Raw genomic sequence first — 17,324 nt, 5'->3', positions numbered from 1 at the left:
CGTTCACATCTGTCCCTCTCTCCTTTTTTTTACAACGAGTACTGGCAAACAGCCAGCACCCCCTCTGCGAATGGCTCGTTGGTCTAGGGGTATGATTCTCGCTTAGGGTGCGAGAGGTCCCGGGTTCAAATCCCGGACGAGCCCGTTTTGTGCTCTGACTCGTGCGTAAGCGAGAGGCTTTCCCACTTGTCCTCTGCCCACGCAAAGCGAACTGCTTCACCGCCGTTCTCGTGTTGCAAGACGCCAGGAAGGCAGGCATTTTACCCGTCCATCCTTGCTTTGACAACACTTGAGCGGATGTCATACAATTCAAAGACAATGTATTAAAGGGTTCAGAGCAGAAGAAAAAAACTACAAAGAAAAAACTAACGACCCACGCAAACAAAAGAAAATCAAAGAGACTAAACAAAAGCAACAAACTTGACTCTAACACCCCGGACACAGATGAAGATTCCCTCCTTCCAAAGTTGTGGCAAAAGACCGCGTCCCACTCTGTTGCCCGGGCTGCACGACAGCTGCTGCTCACAGGAGCTGTCCCAGCACGCATCAGCACGGGGGCTTTCACCTGCTCCGTTTCCGACCTGGGTTGGTACACCCCTCTTTAGACAACCTGGTGAGCCCAAGCTCGCCCGGGATCACCATATTGGTGCCGAAGACGCTGCGGACCCCCGATCAACACAGCCCACTGCTGTGCAGAACTCCCGAGCGCAAGCGGTCCCTCGGTCTCAGCCTCCCGGCAGCTTGGATTACATGCGTGCGCCACCACGCCCGGCGAGAAGCAGCCTCGCTCTTTTTCTCATCTTCGTGTGCTGTGAGCCAAGCCCAGGGGACAGCTCGGGTTTGAAACGCTAGGATCTCAGGCTGGCAGGTGGCTGCCCCGAAAAATGCGGAAAAAACTGCTGAAAAATGCTTCGTCCTGTCCTGTTGTCGAGCTCGTCCAAAAAGCACCAGCTGGCAGTATTGCTCTCGTAGACTTTCTAGAACGCACGCATTACATCCGTTCTTCTTTGCTTTGACATCACTTGAGCTGAAATGCAAAAAAAGTCACGACACCCGCTCTTCCAGCACTTGGTTCAGGCCCCTCGCTTAAAGTTACGGCGGGCTGTCCTAGAGAGAAGTCGGCGGAGCACGGAGATTTTTCACGAGAAGAAACAGAATTCCACAGTGAAACGATTGCAAGTACTGTACATTACGACATTAAGAAGTCTTCTTCCTTTTGAGATTTAAACCACTTTTGGGGGAAATATCATTACGCTGAAGAGTGCGAAATGGGTCGCAAATGTGAATATATGAAGGCGACTTTCATCCTTTGGAAAACCGTTCACATCTGTCCCTCTCTCCTTTTTTTTACAACGAGTACTGGCAAACAGCCAGCACCCCCCACTGCGAATGGCTCGTTGGTCTAGGGGTATGATTCTCGCTTAGGGTGCGAGAGGTCCCGGGTTCAAATCCCGGACGAGCCCGTTTTGTGCTCTGACTCGTGCGTAAGAGAGAGGCTTTCCCACTTGTGCTCTGCCCACGCAAAGCGAACTGCTTCACCGCCGTTCTCGTGTTGCAAGACGCCAGGAAGGCAGGCATTTTACCCGTCCATCCTTGCTTTGACAACACTTGAGCGGATGTCATACAATTCAAAGACAATGTATTAAAGGGTTCAGAGCAGAAGAAAAAAACTACAAAGGAAAAACTAACGACCCACGCAAACAAAAGAAAATCAAAGAGACTAAACAAAAGCAACAAACTTGACTCTAACACCCCGGACACAGATGAAGATTCCCTCCTTCCAAAGTTGTGGCAAAAGACCGCGTCCCACTCTGTTGCCCGGGCTGCACGACAGCTGCTGCTCACAGGAGCTGTCCCAGCACGCATCAGCACGGGGGCTTTCACCTGCTCCGTTTCCGACCTGGGTTGGTACACCCCTCTTTAGACAACCTGGTGAGCCCAAGCTCCCCCTGGATCACCATATTGGTGCCGAAGACGCTGCGGACCCCCGATCAACACAGCCCACTGCTGTCCAGAACTCCCGAGCGCAAGCGGTCCCTCGGTCTCAGCCTCCCGGCAGCTTGGATTACAGGCGTGCGCCACCACGCCCGGCGAGAAGCAGCCTCGCTCATTTTCTCATCTTCTTGTGCTGTGAGCCAAGCCCAGGGGACAGCTCGGGTTTGAAACGCTAGGATCTCAGGCTGGCAGGTGGCTGCCCCGAAAAATGCGGAAAAAACTGCTGAAAAATGCTTCGTCCTGTCCTGTTGTCGAGCTCGTCCAAAAAGCACCAGCTGGCAGTATTGCTCTCGTAGACTTTCTAGAACGCACGCATTACATCCGTTCTTCTTTGCTTTGACATCACTTGAGCTGAAATGCAAAAAAAGTCACGACACCCGCTCTTCCAGCACTTGGTTCAGGCCCCTCGCTTAAAGTTACGGCGGGCTGTCCTAGAGAGAAGTCGGCGGAGCACGGAGATTTTTCACGAGAAGAAACAGAATTCCACAGTGAAACGATTGCAAGTACTGTACATTACGACATTAAGAAGTCTTCTTCCTTTTGAGATTTAAACCACTTTTGGGGGAAATATCATTACGCTGAAGAGTGCGAAATGGGTCGCAAATGTGAATATATGAAGGCGACTTTCATCCTTTGGAAAACCGTTCACATCTGTCCCTCTCTCCTTTTTTTTACAACGAGTACTGGCAAACAGCCAGCACCCTTTCTGCGAATGGCTCGTTGGTCTAGGGGTATGATTCTCGCTTAGGGTGCGAGAGGTCCCGGGTTCAAATCCCGGACGAGCCCGTTTTGTGCTCTGACTCGTGCGTAAGAGAGAGGCTTTCCCACTTGTGCTCTGCCCACGCAAAGCGAACTGCTTCACCGCCGTTCTCGTGTTGCAAGACGCCAGGAAGGCAGGCATTTTACCCGTCCATCCTTGCTTTGACAACACTTGAGCGGATGTCATACAATTCAAAGACAATGTATTAAAGGGTTCAGAGCAGAAGAAAAAAACTACAAAGGAAAAACTAACGACCCACGCAAACAAAAGAAAATCAAAGAGACTAAACAAAAGCAACAAACTTGACTCTAACACCCCGGACACAGATGAAGATTCCCTCCTTCCAAAGTTGTGGCAAAAGACCGCGTCCCACTCTGCTGCCCGGGCTGCACGACAGCTGCTGCTCACAGGAGCTGTCCCAGCACGCATCAGCACGGGGGCTTTCACCTGCTCCGTTTCCGACCTGGGTTGGTACACCCCTCTTTAGACAACCTGGTGAGCCCAAGCTCCCCCTGGATCACCATATTGGTGCCGAAGACGCTGCGGACCCCCGATCAACACAGCCCACTGCTGTGCAGAACTCCCGAGCGCAAGCGGTCCCTCGGTCTCAGCCTCCCGGCAGCTTGGATTACAAGGCGTGCGCCACCACGCCCGGCGAGAAGCAGCCTCGCTCATTTTCTCATCTTCTTGTGCTGTGAGCCAAGCCCAGGGGACAGCTCGGGTTTGAAACGCTAGGATCTCAGGCTGGCAGGTGGCTGCCCCGAAAAATGCGGAAAAAACTGTTGAAAAATGCTTCGTCCTGTCCTGTTGTCGAGCTCGTCCAAAAAGCACCAGCTGGCAGTATTGCTCTCGTAGACTTTCTAGAACGCACGCATTACATCCGTTCTTCTTTGCTTTGACATCACTTGAGCTGAAATGCAGAAAAAGTCACGACACCCGCTCTTCCAGCACTTGGTTCAGGCCCCTCGCTTAAAGTTACGGCGGGCTGTCCTAGAGAGAAGTCGGCGGAGCACGGAGATTTTTCACGAGAAGAAACAGAATTCCACAGTGAAACGATTGCAAGTACTGTACATTACGACATTAAGAAGTCTTCTTCCTTTTGAGATTTAAACCACTTTTGGGGGAAATATCATTACGCTGAAGAGTTCGAAATGGGTCGCAAATGTGAATATATGAAGGCGACTTTCATCCTTTGGAAAACCGTTCACATCTGTCCCTCTCTCCTTTTTTTTACAACGAGTACTGGCAAACAGCCAGCACCCCCTCTGCGAATGGCTCGTTGGTCTAGGGGTATGATTCTCGCTTAGGGTGCGAGAGGTCCCGGGTTCAAATCCCGGACGAGCCCGTTTTGTGCTCTGACTCGTGCGTAAGAGAGAGGCTTTCCCACTTGTGCTCTGCCCACGCAAAGCGAACTGCTTCACCGCCGTTCTCGTGTTGCAAGACGCCAGGAAGGCAGGCATTTTACCCGTCCATCCTTGCTTTGACAACACTTGAGCGGATGTCATACAATTCAAAGACAATGTATTAAAGGGTTCAGAGCAGAAGAAAAAAACTACAAAGGAAAAACTAACGACCCACGCAAACAAAAGAAAATCAAAGAGACTAAACAAAAGCAACAAACTTGACTCTAACACCCCGGACACAGATGAAGATTCCCTCCTTCCAAAGTTGTGGCAAAAGACCGCGTCCCACTCTGTTGCCCGGGCTGCACGACAGCTGCTGCTCACAGGAGCTGTCCCAGCACGCATCAGCACGGGGGCTTTCACCTGCTCCGTTTCCGACCTGGGTTGGTAAACCCCTCTTTAGACAACCTGGTGAGCCCAAGCTCCCCCTGGATCACCATATTGGTGCCGAACACGCTGCGGACCCCCGATCAACACAGCCCACTGCTGTCCAGAACTCCCGAGCGCAAGCGGTCCCTCGGTCTCAGCCTCCCGGCAGCTTGGATTACAAGGCGTGCGCCACCACGCCCGGCGAGAAGCAGCCTCGCTCATTTTCTCATCTTCTTGTGCTGTGAGCCAAGCCCAGGGGACAGCTCGGGTTTGAAACGCTAGGATCTCAGGCTGGCAGGTGGCTGCCCCGAAAAATGCGGAAAAAACTGCTGAAAAATGCTTCGTCCTGTCCTGTTGTCGAGCTCGTCCAAAAAGCACCAGCTGGCAGTATTGCTCTCGTAGACTTTCTAGAACGCACGCATTACATCCGTTCTTCTTTGCTTTGACATCACTTGAGCTGAAATGCAAAAAAAGTCATGACACCCGCTCTTCCAGCACTTGGTTCAGGCCCCTCGCTTAAAGTTACGGCGGGCTGTCCTAGAGAGAAGTCGGCGGAGCACGGAGATTTTTCACGAGAAGAAACAGAATTCCACAGTGAAACGATTGCAAGTACTGTACATTACGACATTAAGAAGTCTTCTTCCTTTTGAGATTTAAACCACTTTTGGGGGAAATATCATTACGCTGAAGAGTTCGAAATGGGTCGCAAATGTGAATATATGAAGGCGACTTTCATCCTTTGGAAAACCGTTCACATCTGTCCCTCTCTCCTTTTTTTTACAACGAGTACTGGCAAACAGCCAGCACCCCCTCTGCGAATGGCTCGTTGGTCTAGGGGTATGATTCTCGCTTAGGGTGCGAGAGGTCCCGGGTTCAAATCCCGGACGAGCCCGTTTTGTGCTCTGACTCGTGCGTAAGAGAGAGGCTTTCCCACTTGTGCTCTGCCCACGCAAAGCGAACTGCTTCACCGCCGTTCTCGTGTTGCAAGACGCCAGGAAGGCAGGCATTTTACCCGTCCATCCTTGCTTTGACAACACTTGAGCGGATGTCATACAATTCAAAGACAATGTATTAAAGGGTTCAGAGCAGAAGAAAAAAACTACAAAGGAAAAACTAACGACCCACGCAAACAAAAGAAAATCAAAGAGACTAAACAAAAGCAACAAACTTGACTCTAACACCCCGGACACAGATGAAGATTCCCTCCTTCCAAAGTTGTGGCAAAAGACCGCGTCCCACTCTGTTGCCCGGGCTGCACGACAGCTGCTGCTCACAGGAGCTGTCCCAGCACGCATCAGCACGGGGGCTTTCACCTGCTCCGTTTCCGACCTGGGTTGGTAAACCCCTCTTTAGACAACCTGGTGAGCCCAAGCTCCCCCTGGATCACCATATTGGTGCCGAACACGCTGCGGACCCCCGATCAACACAGCCCACTGCTGTCCAGAACTCCCGAGCGCAAGCGGTCCCTCGGTCTCAGCCTCCCGGCAGCTTGGATTACAAGGCGTGCGCCACCACGCCCGGCGAGAAGCAGCCTCGCTCATTTTCTCATCTTCTTGTGCTGTGAGCCAAGCCCAGGGGACAGCTCGGGTTTGAAACGCTAGGATCTCAGGCTGGCAGGTGGCTGCCCCGAAAAATGCGGAAAAAACTGCTGAAAAATGCTTCGTCCTGTCCTGTTGTCGAGCTCGTCCAAAAAGCACCAGCTGGCAGTATTGCTCTCGTAGACTTTCTAGAACGCACGCATTACATCCGTTCTTCTTTGCTTTGACATCACTTGAGCTGAAATGCAAAAAAAGTCATGACACCCGCTCTTCCAGCACTTGGTTCAGGCCCCTCGCTTAAAGTTACGGCGGGCTGTCCTAGAGAGAAGTCGGCGGAGCACGGAGATTTTTCACGAGAAGAAACAGAATTCCACAGTGAAACGATTGCAAGTACTGTACATTACGACATTAAGAAGTCTTCTTCCTTTTGAGATTTAAACCACTTTTGGGGGAAATATCATTACGCTGAAGAGTGCGAAATGGGTCGCAAATGTGAATATATGAAGGCGACTTTCATCCTTTGGAAAACCGTTCACATCTGTCCCTCTCTCCTTTTTTTTACAACGAGTACTGGCAAACAGCCAGCACCCCCACTGCGAATGGCTCGTTGGTCTAGGGGTATGATTCTCGCTTAGGGTGCGAGAGGTCCCGGGTTCAAATCCCGGACGAGCCCGTTTTGTGCTCTGACTCGTGCGTAAGAGAGAGGCTTTCCCACTTGTGCTCTGCCCACGCAAAGCGAACTGCTTCACCGCCGTTCTCGTGTTGCAAGACGCCAGGAAGGCAGGCATTTTACCCGTCCATCCTTGCTTTGACAACACTTGAGCGGATGTCATACAATTCAAAGACAATGTATTAAAGGGTTCAGAGCAGAAGAAAAAAACTACAAAGGAAAAACTAACGACCCACGCAAACAAAAGAAAATCAAAGAGACTAAACAAAAGCAACAAACTTGACTCTAACACCCCGGACACAGATGAAGATTCCCTCCTTCCAAAGTTGTGGCAAAAGACCGCGTCCCACTCTGTTGCCCGGGCTGCACGACAGCTGCTGCTCACAGGAGCTGTCCCAGCACGCATCAGCACGGGGGCTTTCACCTGCTCCGTTTCCGACCTGGGTTGGTACACCCCTCTTTAGACAACCTGGTGAGCCCAAGCTCCCCCTGGATCACCATATTGGTGCCGAAGACGCTGCGGACCCCCGATCAACACAGCCCACTGCTGTCCAGAACTCCCGAGCGCAAGCGGTCCCTCGGTCTCAGCCTCCCGGCAGCTTGGATTACAGGCGTGCGCCACCACGCCCGGCGAGAAGCAGCCTCGCTCATTTTCTCATCTTCTTGTGCTGTGAGCCAAGCCCAGGGGACAGCTCGGGTTTGAAACGCTAGGATCTCAGGCTGGCAGGTGGCTGCCCCGAAAAATGCGGAAAAAACTGCTGAAAAATGCTTCGTCCTGTCCTGTTGTCGAGCTCGTCCAAAAAGCACCAGCTGGCAGTATTGCTCTCGTAGACTTTCTAGAACGCACGCATTACATCCGTTCTTCTTTGCTTTGACATCACTTGAGCTGAAATGCAAAAAAAGTCACGACACCCGCTCTTCCAGCACTTGGTTCAGGCCCCTCGCTTAAAGTTACGGCGGGCTGTCCTAGAGAGAAGTCGGCGGAGCACGGAGATTTTTCACGAGAAGAAACAGAATTCCACAGTGAAACGATTGCAAGTACTGTACATTACGACATTAAGAAGTCTTCTTCCTTTTGAGATTTAAACCACTTTTGGGGGAAATATCATTACGCTGAAGAGTGCGAAATGGGTCGCAAATGTGAATATATGAAGGCGACTTTCATCCTTTGGAAAACCGTTCACATCTGTCCCTCTCTCCTTTTTTTTACAACGGGTAGTGGCAAACAGCCAGCGCCCCTTCTGCGAATGGCTCGTTGGTCTAGGGGTATGATTCTCGCTTAGGGTGCGAGAGGTCCCGGGTTCAAATCCCGAACGAGCCCGTTTTGTGCTCTGACTCGTGCGTAAGAGAGAGGCTTTCCCACTTGTGCTCTGCCCACGCAAAGCGAACTGCTTCACCGCCGTTCTCGTGTTGCAAGACGCCAGGAAGGCAGGCATTTTACCCGTCCATCCTTGCTTTGACAACACTTGAGCCGATGTCATACAATTCAAAGACAATGTATTAAAGGGTTCAGAGCAGAAGAAAAAAACTACAAAGGAAAAACTAACGACCCACGCAAACAAAAGAAAATCAAAGAGACTAAACAAAAGCAACAAACTTGACTCTAACACCCCGGACACAGATGAAGATTCCCTCCTTCCAAAGTTGTGGCAAAAGACCGCGTCCCACTCTGTTGCCCGGGCTGCACGACAGCTGCTGCTCACAGGAGCTGTCCCAGCACGCATCAGCACGGGGGCTTTCACCTGCTCCGTTTCCGACCTGGGTTGGTAAACCCCTCTTTAGACAACCTGGTGAGCCCAAGCTCCCCCTGGATCACCATATTGGTGCCGAAGACGCTGCGGACCCCCGATCAACACAGCCCACTGCTGTCCAGAACTCCCGAGCGCAAGCGGTCCCTCGGTCTCAGCCTCCCGGCAGCTTGGATTACAGGCGTGCGCCACCACGCCCGGCGAGAAGCAGCCTCGCTCATTTTCTCATCTTCTTGTGCTGTGAGCCAAGCCCAGGGGACAGCTCGGGTTTGAAACGCTAGGATCTCAGGCTGGCAGGTGGCTGCCCCGAAAAATGCGGAAAAAACTGCTGAAAAATGCTTCGTCCTGTCCTGTTGTCGAGCTCGTCCAAAAAGCACCAGCTGGCAGTATTGCTCTCGTAGACTTTCTAGAACGCACGCATTACATCCGTTCTTCTTTGCTTTGACATCACTTGAGCTGAAATGCAAAAAAAGTCACGACACCCGCTCTTCCAGCACTTGGTTCAGGCCCCTCGCTTAAAGTTACGGCGGGCTGTCCTAGAGAGAAGTCGGCGGAGCACGGAGATTTTTCACGAGAAGAAACAGAATTCCACAGTGAAACGATTGCAAGTACTGTACATTACGACATTAAGAAGTCTTCTTCCTTTTGAGATTTAAACCACTTTTGGGGGAAATATCATTACGCTGAAGAGTGCGAAATGGGTCGCAAATGTGAATATATGAAGGCGACTTTCATCCTTTGGAAAACCGTTCACATCTGTCCCTCTCTCCTTTTTTTTACAACGAGTACTGGCAAACAGCCAGCACCCCCACTGCGAATGGCTCGTTGGTCTAGGGGTATGATTCTCGCTTAGGGTGCGAGAGGTCCCGGGTTCAAATCCCGGACGAGCCCGTATTGTGCTCTGACTCGTGCGTAAGCGAGAGGCTTTCCCACTTGTCCTCTGCCCACGCAAAGCGAACTGCTTCACCGCCATTCTCGTGTTGCAAGACGCCAGGAAGGCAGGCATTTTACCCGTCCATCCTTGCTTTGACAACACTTGAGCGGATGTCATACAATTCAAAGACAATGTATTAAAGGGTTCAGAGCAGAAGAAAAAAAACTACAAAGGAAAAACTAACGACCCACGCAAACAAAAGAAAATCAAAGAGACTAAACAAAAGCAACAAACTTGACTCTAACACCCCGGACACAGATGAAGATTCCCTCCTTCCAAAGTTGTGGCAAAAGACCGCGTCCTACTCTGTTGCCCGGGCTGCACGACAGCTGCTGCTCACAGGAGCTGTCCCAGCACGCATCAGCACGGGGGCTTTCACCTGCTCCGTTTCCGACCTGGGTTGGAACACCCCTCTTTAGACAACCTGGTGAGCCCAAGCTCCCCCGGGATCACCATATTGGTGCCGAAGACGCTGCGGACCCCCGATCAACACAGCCCACTGCTGTGCAGAACTCCCGAGCGCAAGCGGTCCCTCGGTCTCAGCCTCCCGGCAGCTTGGATTACAGGCGTGCGCCACCACGCCCGGCGAGAAGCAGCCTCGCTCTTTTTCTCATCTTCGTGTGCTGTGAGCCAAGCCCAGGGGACAGCTCGGGTTTGAAACGCTAGGATCTCAGGCTGGCAGGTGGCTGCCCCGAAAAATGCGGAAAAAACTGCTGAAAATTGCTTCGTCCTGTCCTGTTGTCGAGCTCGTCCAAAAAGCACCAGCTGGCAGTATTGCTCTCGTAGACTTTCTAGAACGCACGCATTACATCCGTTCTTCTTTGCTTTGACATCACTTGAGCTGAAATGCAAAAAAAGTCACGACACCCGCTCTTCCAGCACTTGGTTCAGGCCCCTCGCTTAAAGTTACGGCGGGCTGTCCTAGAGAGAAGTCGGCGGAGCACGGAGATTTTTCACGAGAAGAAACAGAATTCCACAGTGAAACGATTGCAAGTACTGTACATTACGACATTAAGAAGTCTTCTTCCTTTTGAGATTTAAACCACTTTTGGGGGAAATATCATTACGCTGAAGAGTGCGAAATGGGTCGCAAATGTGAATATATGAAGGCGACTTTCATCCTTTGGAAAACCGTTCACATCTGTCCCTCTCTCCTTTTTTTTACAACGGGTAGTGGCAAACAGCCAGCGCCCCTTCTGCGAATGGCTCGTTGGTCTAGGGGTATGATTCTCGCTTAGGGTGCGAGAGGTCCCGGGTTCAAATCCCGGACGAGCCCGTTTTGTGCTCTGACTCGTGCGTAAGAGAGAGGCTTTCCCACTTGTGCTCTGCCCACGCAAAGCGAACTGCTTCACCGCCGTTCTCGTGTTGCAAGACGCCAGGAAGGCAGGCATTTTACCCGTCCATCCTTGCTTTGACAACACTTGAGCGGATGTCATACAATTCAAAGACAATGTATTAAAGGGTTCAGAGCAGAAGAAAAAAACTACAAAGGAAAAACTAACGACCCACGCAAACAAAAGAAAATCAAAGAGACTAAACAAAAGCAACAAACTTGACTCTAACACCCCGGACACAGATGAAGATTCCCTCCTTCCAAAGTTGTGGCAAAAGACCGCGTCCCACTCTGTTGCCCGGGCTGCACGACAGCTGCTGCTCACAGGAGCTGTCCCAGCACGCATCAGCACGGGGGCTTTCACCTGCTCCGTTTCCGACCTGGGTTGGTAAACCCCTCTTTAGACAACCTGGTGAGCCCAAGCTCCCCCTGGATCACCATATTGGTGCCGAACACGCTGCGGACCCCCGATCAACACAGCCCACTGCTGTCCAGAACTCCCGAGCGCAAGCGGTCCCTCGGTCTCAGCCTCCCGGCAGCTTGGATTACAAGGCGTGCGCCACCACGCCCGGCGAGAAGCAGCCTCGCTCATTTTCTCATCTTCTTGTGCTGTGAGCCAAGCCCAGGGGACAGCTCGGGTTTGAAACGCTAGGATCTCAGGCTGGCAGGTGGCTGCCCCGAAAAATGCGGAAAAAACTGCTGAAAAATGCTTCGTCCTGTCCTGTTGTCGAGCTCGTCCAAAAAGCACCAGCTGGCAGTATTGCTCTCGTAGACTTTCTAGAACGCACGCATTACATCCGTTCTTCTTTGCTTTGACATCACTTGAGCTGAAATGCAAAAAAAGTCATGACACCCGCTCTTCCAGCACTTGGTTCAGGCCCCTCGCTTAAAGTTACGGCGGGCTGTCCTAGAGAGAAGTCGGCGGAGCACGGAGATTTTTCACGAGAAGAAACAGAATTCCACAGTGAAACGATTGCAAGTACTGTACATTACGACATTAAGAAGTCTTCTTCCTTTTGAGATTTAAACCACTTTTGGGGGAAATATCATTACGCTGAAGAGTGCGAAATGGGTCGCAAATGTGAATATATGAAGGCGACTTTCATCCTTTGGAAAACCGTTCACATCTGTCCCTCTCTCCTTTTTTTTACAACGAGTACTGGCAAACAGCCAGCACCCCCACTGCGAATGGCTCGTTGGTCTAGGGGTATGATTCTCGCTTAGGGTGCGAGAGGTCCCGGGTTCAAATCCCGGACGAGCCCGTTTTGTGCTCTGACTCGTGCGTAAGAGAGAGGCTTTCCCACTTGTGCTCTGCCCACGCAAAGCGAACTGCTTCACCGCCGTTCTCGTGTTGCAAGACGCCAGGAAGGCAGGCATTTTACCCGTCCATCCTTGCTTTGACAACACTTGAGCGGATGTCATACAATTCAAAGACAATGTATTAAAGGGTTCAGAGCAGAAGAAAAAAACTACAAAGGAAAAACTAACGACCCACGCAAACAAAAGAAAATCAAAGAGACTAAACAAAAGCAACAAACTTGACTCTAACACCCCGGACACAGATGAAGATTCCCTCCTTCCAAAGTTGTGGCAAAAGACCGCGTCCCACTCTGTTGCCCGGGCTGCACGACAGCTGCTGCTCACAGGAGCTGTCCCAGCACGCATCAGCACGGGGGCTTTCACCTGCTCCGTTTCCGACCTGGGTTGGTACACCCCTCTTTAGACAACCTGGTGAGCCCAAGCTCCCCCTGGATCACCATATTGGTGCCGAAGACGCTGCGGACCCCCGATCAACACAGCCCACTGCTGTCCAGAACTCCCGAGCGCAAGCGGTCCCTCGGTCTCAGCCTCCCGGCAGCTTGGATTACAGGCGTGCGCCACCACGCCCGGCGAGAAGCAGCCTCGCTCATTTTCTCATCTTCTTGTGCTGTGAGCCAAGCCCAGGGGACAGCTCGGGTTTGAAACGCTAGGATCTCAGGCTGGCAGGTGGCTGCCCCGAAAAATGCGGAAAAAACTGCTGAAAAATGCTTCGTCCTGTCCTGTTGTCGAGCTCGTCCAAAAAGCACCAGCTGGCAGTATTGCTCTCGTAGACTTTCTAGAACGCACGCATTACATCCGTTCTTCTTTGCTTTGACATCACTTGAGCTGAAATGCAAAAAAAGTCACGACACCCGCTCTTCCAGCACTTGGTTCAGGCCCCTCGCTTAAAGTTACGGCGGGCTGTCCTAGAGAGAAGTCGGCGGAGCACGGAGATTTTTCACGAGAAGAAACAGAATTCCACAGTGAAACGATTGCAAGTACTGTACATTACGACATTAAGAAGTCTTCTTCCTTTTGAGATTTAAACCACTTTTGGGGGAAATATCATTACGCTGAAGAGTGCGAAATGGGTCGCAAATGTGAATATATGAAGGCGACTTTCATCCTTTGGAAAACCGTTCACATCTGTCCCTCTCTCCTTTTTTTTACAACGGGTAGTGGCAAACAGCCAGCGCCCCTTCTGCGAATGGCTCGTTGGTCTAGGGGTATGATTCTCGCTTAGGGTGCGAGAGGTCCCGGGTTCAAATCCCGAACGAGCCCGTTTTGTGCTCTGACTCGTGCGTAAGAGAGAGGCTTTCCCACTTGTGCTCTGCCCACGCAAAGCGAACTGCTTCACCGCCGTTCTCGTGTTGCAAGACGCCAGGAAGGCAGGCATTTTACCCGTCCATCCTTGCTTTGACAACACTTGAGCCGATGTCATACAATTCAAAGACAATGTATTAAAGGGTTCAGAGCAGAAGAAAAAAACTACAAAGGAAAAACTAACGACCCACGCAAACAAAAGAAAATCAAAGAGACTAAACAAAAGCAACAAACTTGACTCTAACACCCCGGACACAGATGAAGATTCCCTCCTTCCAAAGTTGTGGCAAAAGACCGCGTCCCACTCTGTTGCCCGGGCTGCACGACAGCTGCTGCTCACAGGAGCTGTCCCAGCACGCATCAGCACGGGGGCTTTCACCTGCTCCGTTTCCGACCTGGGTTGGTAAACCCCTCTTTAGACAACCTGGTGAGCCCAAGCTCCCCCTGGATCACCATATTGGTGCCGAAGACGCTGCGGACCCCCGATCAACACAGCCCACTGCTGTCCAGAACTCCCGAGCGCAAGCGGTCCCTCGGTCTCAGCCTCCCGGCAGCTTGGATTACAGGCGTGCGCCACCACGCCCGGCGAGAAGCAGCCTCGCTCATTTTCTCATCTTCTTGTGCTGTGAGCCAAGCCCAGGGGACAGCTCGGGTTTGAAACGCTAGGATCTCAGGCTGGCAGGTGGCTGCCCCGAAAAATGCGGAAAAAACTGCTGAAAAATGCTTCGTCCTGTCCTGTTGTCGAGCTCGTCCAAAAAGCACCAGCTGGCAGTATTGCTCTCGTAGACTTTCTAGAACGCACGCATTACATCCGTTCTTCTTTGCTTTGACATCACTTGAGCTGAAATGCAAAAAAAGTCACGACACCCGCTCTTCCAGCACTTGGTTCAGGCCCCTCGCTTAAAGTTACGGCGGGCTGTCCTAGAGAGAAGTCGGCGGAGCACGGAGATTTTTCACGAGAAGAAACAGAATTCCACAGTGAAACGATTGCAAGTACTGTACATTACGACATTAAGAAGTCTTCTTCCTTTTGAGATTTAAACCACTTTTGGGGGAAATATCATTACGCTGAAGAGTGCGAAATGGGTCGCAAATGTGAATATATGAAGGCGACTTTCATCCTTTGGAAAACCGTTCACATCTGTCCCTCTCTCCTTTTTTTTACAACGAGTACTGGCAAACAGCCAGCACCCCCACTGCGAATGGCTCGTTGGTCTAGGGGTATGATTCTCGCTTAGGGTGCGAGAGGTCCCGGGTTCAAATCCCGGACGAGCCCGTATTGTGCTCTGACTCGTGCGTAAGCGAGAGGCTTTCCCACTTGTCCTCTGCCCACGCAAAGCGAACTGCTTCACCGCCATTCTCGTGTTGCAAGACGCCAGGAAGGCAGGCATTTTACCCGTCCATCCTTGCTTTGACAACACTTGAGCGGATGTCATACAATTCAAAGACAATGTATTAAAGGGTTCAGAGCAGAAGAAAAAAAACTACAAAGGAAAAACTAACGACCCACGCAAACAAAAGAAAATCAAAGAGACTAAACAAAAGCAACAAACTTGACTCTAACACCCCGGACACAGATGAAGATTCCCTCCTTCCAAAGTTGTGGCAAAAGACCGCGTCCTACTCTGTTGCCCGGGCTGCACGACAGCTGCTGCTCACAGGAGCTGTCCCAGCACGCATCAGCACGGGGGCTTTCACCTGCTCCGTTTCCGACCTGGGTTGGTACACCCCTCTTTAGACAACCTGGTGAGCCCAAGCTCCCCCGGGATCACCATATTGGTGCCGAAGACGCTGCGGACCCCCGATCAACACAGCCCACTGCTGTGCAGAACTCCCGAGCGCAAGCGGTCCCTCGGTCTCAGCCTCCCGGCAGCTTGGATTACATGCGTGCGCCACCACGCCCGGCGAGAAGCAGCCTCGCTCTTTTTCTCATCTTCGTGTGCTGTGAGCCAAGCCCAGGGGACAGCTCGGGTTTGAAACGCTAGGATCTCAGGCTGGCAGGTGGCTGCCCCGAAAAATGCGGAAAAAACTGCTGAAAAATGCTTCGTCCTGTCCTGTTGTCGAGCTCGTCCAAAAAGCACCAGCTGGCAGTATTGCTCTCGTAGACTTTCTAGAACGCACGCATTACATCCGTTCTTCTTTGCTTTGACATCACTTGAGCTGAAATGCAAAAAAAGTCACGACACCCGCTCTTCCAGCACTTGGTTCAGGCCCCTCGCTTAAAGTTACGGCGGGCTGTCCTAGAGAGAAGTCGGCGGAGCACGGAGATTTTTCACGAGAAGAAACAGAATTCCACAGTGAAACGATTGCAAGTACTGTACATTACGACATTAAGAAGTCTTCTTCCTTTTGAGATTTAAACCACTTTTGGGGGAAATATCATTACGCTGAAGAGTGCGAAATGGGTCGCAAATGTGAATATATGAAGGCGACTTTCATCCTTTGGAAAACCGTTCACATCTGTCCCTCTCTCCTTTTTTTTACAACGAGTACTGGCAAACAGTCAGCCCCCCCACTTCCACGAATGGCTCGTTGGTCTAGGGGTATGATTCTCGCTTTGGGTGCGAGAGGTCCCGGGTTCAAATCCCGGACGAGCCCGTTTTGTGCTCTGACTCGTGCGTAAGCGAGAGGCTTTCCCACTTGTCCTCTGCCCACGCAAAGCGAACTGCTTCACCGCCATTCTCGTGTTGCAAGACGCCAGGAAGGCAGGCATTTTACCCGTCCATCCTTGCTTTGACAACACTTGAGCGGATGTCATACAATTCAAAGACAATGTATTAAAGGGTTCAGAGCAGAAGAAAAAAACTACAAAGGAAAAACTAACGACCCACGCAAACAAAAGAAAATCAAAGAGACTAAACAAAAGCAACAAACTTGACTCTAACACCCCGGACACAGATGAAGATTCCCTCCTTCCAAAGTTGTGGCAAAAGACCGCGTCCCACTCTGCTGCCCGGGCTGCACGACAGCTGCTGCTCACAGGAGCTGTCCCAGCACGCATCAGCACGGGGGCTTTCACCTGCTCCGTTTCCGACCTGGGTTGGTACACCCCTCTTTAGACAACCCGATGAGCCCAAGCTCCCCCGGGATCACCATATTGGTGCCGAAGACGCTGCGGACCCCCGATCAACACAGCCCACTGCTGTGCAGAACTCCCGAGCGCAAGCGGTCCCTCGGTCTCAGCCTCCCGGCAGCTTGGATTACAGGCGTGCGCCACCACGCCCGGCGAGAAGCAGCCTCGCTCTTTTTCTCATCTTCGTGTGCTGTGAGCCAAGCCCAGGGGACAGCTCGGGTTTGAAACGCTAGGATCTCAGGCTGGCAGGTGGCTGCCCCGAAAAATGCGGAAAAAACTGCTGAAAAATGCTTCGTCCTGTCCTGTTGTCGAGCTCGTCCAAAAAGCACCAGCTGGCAGTATTGCTCTCGTAGACTTTCTAGAACGCACGCATTACACCCGTTCTTCTTTGCTTTGACATCACTTGAGCTGAAATGCAAAAAAAGTCACGACACCCGCTCTTCCAGCACTTGGTTCAGGCCCCTCGCTTAAAGTTACGGCGGGCTGTCCTAGAGAGAAGTCGGCGGAGCACGGAGATTTTTCACGAGAAGAAACAGAATTCCACAGTGAAACGATTGCAAGTACTGTACATTACGACATTAAGAAGTCTTCTTCCTTTTGAGATTTAAACCACTTTTGGGGGAAATATCATTACGCTGAAGAGTGCGAAATGGGTCGCAAATGTGAATATATGAAGGCGACTTTCATCCTTTTGGAAAACCGTTCACATCTGTCCCTCTCTCCTTTTTTTTACAACGAGTACTGGCAAACAGCCAGCGCCCCTTCTGCGAATGGCTCGTTGGTCTAGGGGTATGATTCTCGCTTAGGGTGCGAGAGGTCCCCGGTTCAAATCCCGGACGAGCCCGTTTTGTGCTCTGACTCGTGCGTAAGAGAGAGGCT

General features: G+C 51.6%; 27 non-coding genes across 27 annotated transcripts; 14 read left to right on the top strand and 13 right to left on the bottom strand.

Annotated features, from left to right (window-relative positions):
- Positions 1–72: 72 nt before the first annotated feature.
- trnap-agg (transfer RNA proline (anticodon AGG)) lies at positions 73–144 on the top strand. The gene has a single exon. It is a non-coding gene; the product is annotated as a tRNA-Pro (tRNA).
- Positions 145–474: 330 nt separating this feature from the next.
- LOC148833849 (signal recognition particle RNA) lies at positions 475–773 on the bottom strand. The gene has a single exon (XR_016091137.1).
- A 618-nt stretch (positions 774–1,391) lies between these two features.
- Positions 1,392–1,463, top strand: trnap-agg (transfer RNA proline (anticodon AGG)). Its single transcript has one exon. It is a non-coding gene; the product is annotated as a tRNA-Pro (tRNA).
- A 330-nt stretch (positions 1,464–1,793) lies between these two features.
- Positions 1,794–2,092, bottom strand: LOC148833847 (signal recognition particle RNA). The gene has a single exon (XR_016091122.1).
- Positions 2,093–2,709: 617 nt separating this feature from the next.
- On the top strand, positions 2,710–2,781 carry trnap-agg (transfer RNA proline (anticodon AGG)). The gene has a single exon. It is a non-coding gene; the product is annotated as a tRNA-Pro (tRNA).
- A 330-nt stretch (positions 2,782–3,111) lies between these two features.
- LOC148833845 (signal recognition particle RNA) lies at positions 3,112–3,411 on the bottom strand. The gene has a single exon (XR_016091144.1).
- Positions 3,412–4,028: 617 nt separating this feature from the next.
- trnap-agg (transfer RNA proline (anticodon AGG)) lies at positions 4,029–4,100 on the top strand. Its single transcript has one exon. It is a non-coding gene; the product is annotated as a tRNA-Pro (tRNA).
- A 330-nt stretch (positions 4,101–4,430) lies between these two features.
- LOC148833843 (signal recognition particle RNA) lies at positions 4,431–4,730 on the bottom strand. Its single transcript, XR_016091149.1, has one exon.
- Positions 4,731–5,347: 617 nt separating this feature from the next.
- On the top strand, positions 5,348–5,419 carry trnap-agg (transfer RNA proline (anticodon AGG)). The gene has a single exon. It is a non-coding gene; the product is annotated as a tRNA-Pro (tRNA).
- A 330-nt stretch (positions 5,420–5,749) lies between these two features.
- LOC148833841 (signal recognition particle RNA) lies at positions 5,750–6,049 on the bottom strand. The gene has a single exon (XR_016091148.1).
- Positions 6,050–6,666: 617 nt separating this feature from the next.
- On the top strand, positions 6,667–6,738 carry trnap-agg (transfer RNA proline (anticodon AGG)). The gene has a single exon. It is a non-coding gene; the product is annotated as a tRNA-Pro (tRNA).
- A 330-nt stretch (positions 6,739–7,068) lies between these two features.
- Positions 7,069–7,367, bottom strand: LOC148833839 (signal recognition particle RNA). The gene has a single exon (XR_016091121.1).
- Positions 7,368–7,984: 617 nt separating this feature from the next.
- trnap-agg (transfer RNA proline (anticodon AGG)) lies at positions 7,985–8,056 on the top strand. Its single transcript has one exon. It is a non-coding gene; the product is annotated as a tRNA-Pro (tRNA).
- A 330-nt stretch (positions 8,057–8,386) lies between these two features.
- Positions 8,387–8,685, bottom strand: LOC148833837 (signal recognition particle RNA). Its single transcript, XR_016091127.1, has one exon.
- Positions 8,686–9,302: 617 nt separating this feature from the next.
- trnap-agg (transfer RNA proline (anticodon AGG)) lies at positions 9,303–9,374 on the top strand. Its single transcript has one exon. It is a non-coding gene; the product is annotated as a tRNA-Pro (tRNA).
- Positions 9,375–9,705: 331 nt separating this feature from the next.
- On the bottom strand, positions 9,706–10,004 carry LOC148833835 (signal recognition particle RNA). Its single transcript, XR_016091117.1, has one exon.
- A 617-nt stretch (positions 10,005–10,621) lies between these two features.
- trnap-agg (transfer RNA proline (anticodon AGG)) lies at positions 10,622–10,693 on the top strand. Its single transcript has one exon. It is a non-coding gene; the product is annotated as a tRNA-Pro (tRNA).
- A 330-nt stretch (positions 10,694–11,023) lies between these two features.
- On the bottom strand, positions 11,024–11,323 carry LOC148833833 (signal recognition particle RNA). Its single transcript, XR_016091147.1, has one exon.
- Positions 11,324–11,940: 617 nt separating this feature from the next.
- trnap-agg (transfer RNA proline (anticodon AGG)) lies at positions 11,941–12,012 on the top strand. The gene has a single exon. It is a non-coding gene; the product is annotated as a tRNA-Pro (tRNA).
- A 330-nt stretch (positions 12,013–12,342) lies between these two features.
- Positions 12,343–12,641, bottom strand: LOC148833831 (signal recognition particle RNA). The gene has a single exon (XR_016091120.1).
- Positions 12,642–13,258: 617 nt separating this feature from the next.
- trnap-agg (transfer RNA proline (anticodon AGG)) lies at positions 13,259–13,330 on the top strand. Its single transcript has one exon. It is a non-coding gene; the product is annotated as a tRNA-Pro (tRNA).
- Positions 13,331–13,660: 330 nt separating this feature from the next.
- LOC148833829 (signal recognition particle RNA) lies at positions 13,661–13,959 on the bottom strand. The gene has a single exon (XR_016091126.1).
- A 617-nt stretch (positions 13,960–14,576) lies between these two features.
- trnap-agg (transfer RNA proline (anticodon AGG)) lies at positions 14,577–14,648 on the top strand. Its single transcript has one exon. It is a non-coding gene; the product is annotated as a tRNA-Pro (tRNA).
- A 331-nt stretch (positions 14,649–14,979) lies between these two features.
- On the bottom strand, positions 14,980–15,278 carry LOC148833827 (signal recognition particle RNA). The gene has a single exon (XR_016091131.1).
- Positions 15,279–15,898: 620 nt separating this feature from the next.
- Positions 15,899–15,970, top strand: trnap-ugg (transfer RNA proline (anticodon UGG)). Its single transcript has one exon. It is a non-coding gene; the product is annotated as a tRNA-Pro (tRNA).
- A 330-nt stretch (positions 15,971–16,300) lies between these two features.
- On the bottom strand, positions 16,301–16,599 carry LOC148833825 (signal recognition particle RNA). The gene has a single exon (XR_016091135.1).
- A 618-nt stretch (positions 16,600–17,217) lies between these two features.
- On the top strand, positions 17,218–17,289 carry trnap-agg (transfer RNA proline (anticodon AGG)). Its single transcript has one exon. It is a non-coding gene; the product is annotated as a tRNA-Pro (tRNA).
- Positions 17,290–17,324: the final 35 nt, after the last annotated feature.

The sequence above is a fragment of the Atractosteus spatula genome, chromosome 5, assembly GCF_055471065.1.
Source record: "Atractosteus spatula isolate fAtrSpa1 chromosome 5, fAtrSpa1.hap1, whole genome shotgun sequence".
Lineage (NCBI taxonomy): Eukaryota > Metazoa > Chordata > Actinopteri > Semionotiformes > Lepisosteidae > Atractosteus > Atractosteus spatula.
This window is presented reverse-complemented; position numbering and strand designations above follow the sequence as displayed.